The sequence below is a fragment of the Octopus bimaculoides genome, chromosome 9 (assembly GCF_001194135.2).
Source record: "Octopus bimaculoides isolate UCB-OBI-ISO-001 chromosome 9, ASM119413v2, whole genome shotgun sequence".
In the NCBI taxonomy this organism is placed as follows: Eukaryota; Metazoa; Mollusca; class Cephalopoda; order Octopoda; family Octopodidae; genus Octopus; species Octopus bimaculoides.
Genome location: NC_068989.1, coordinates 17,671,678 through 17,672,947, shown reverse-complemented (window position 1 = coordinate 17,672,947; position 1,270 = coordinate 17,671,678). Strand labels below are relative to the sequence as shown.

The window sequence follows — 1,270 nt, the reverse complement described above, 5'->3', positions numbered from 1 at the left end:
ATATATACATATGCATATATATACATACGTATATGTACATACATCTATACGTGTATATACATGCGTGTGTGGGCACAGGACGTCACAAAACATTAACAACAAAAAATACGAAGTACGAGTACAGGAACATAAACTATTTTTTCGAACAACGAAATACACAAATGGAAAACAAGACAAACAACACAAAGAACGACCATTCATCAGTTGTTGCCTGTTTTTCTACTCCCGTATTTCGAGAATTTCGCACTTCTAACAACGTCATCTACCGCATCTACTGCTCTCTCTCTCTCTCTGTCCTTCTCTAAACATCGGATACATCCAATACGTCAAACACGGCAACGACACCCCGGTCTCGCGCCATTTTCGCTCTACCGGTCACTCTTTACAACACCTGTCTATGTCCGGATTGTCTTTGCACAGGGGCCGTCTGGACTCCTGTCTTCGCCGAGAGCAGGGATTAATCTTCTCTCTTCGCTCTTTTGCTCTACATGGGCTCAACTCCCCTCCCCTCTTCATCTAACTATCTTCCTCCTCTCTTCTTCTCACACCTAATTCCTCCCACCCACCTCTCCCCTCTTGCTCTGGCACCTATTTCTTCTCTTCACTCCTACCCACCTTCTCTCTCCCACTCTCTCCCTTCATCGTCACCCTCTCCCTCGTTCCTCACCCCTACACATTCCAACCCCACCATCTCATCCCACCCCACCCCATCCCTTAGACCCCCACCCTTGTTTCCCCCAATCTCGCTTCCTCCACACCCCAACACCACTACACCATACACCACATCACACCACCCCGCACACACTAGCACTGACCACTTCCCAGCACCCACACCATCATCCACACACCTACACATGCACACACTCACACGTCAAGGTTACCAGCCCTTTTCCACACGCACATACACGCTCTCACATACACACCCACGAGCACCTTCGTTTTGGGATCACCACTATTATATTATCTCCACTTCTTTCTAGCTCTCCTGTGTGCCCCCACTGTTCGGCATTCGCCATAATAGATTGCTAGCCACTAAACCTTTTCCTATTTACTCTCCCTGTTTATTTCTGTGTTCCTTTCTGTCGAAGACCGTAGGCTCGAAACGTAGAAGACTTCCTCACTTCCCGAGCGTTAAACTAATGCATCTGTTTGTTGTTTACAGACCCGTCTTCGTCTTTTGTTTTTTTAATAAATTCTCACTATATATATAAACACGTAGAGAGGGTGAGAGAGAGAGAGAGAGAGAGAGAGAGAGAGAGAGAGAGAGAGA

At 46.8% G+C, this 1,270-nt stretch overlaps 1 protein-coding gene across 3 annotated transcripts in view; it reads left to right on the top strand.

The window, feature by feature from the left end:
- LOC106877074 (fibropellin-1) overlaps positions 1-1,270 on the top strand; it is a 34,188-nt gene that overhangs the window by 17,972 nt on the left and 14,946 nt on the right. The gene's annotated exons all lie outside the window — the stretch shown is intronic.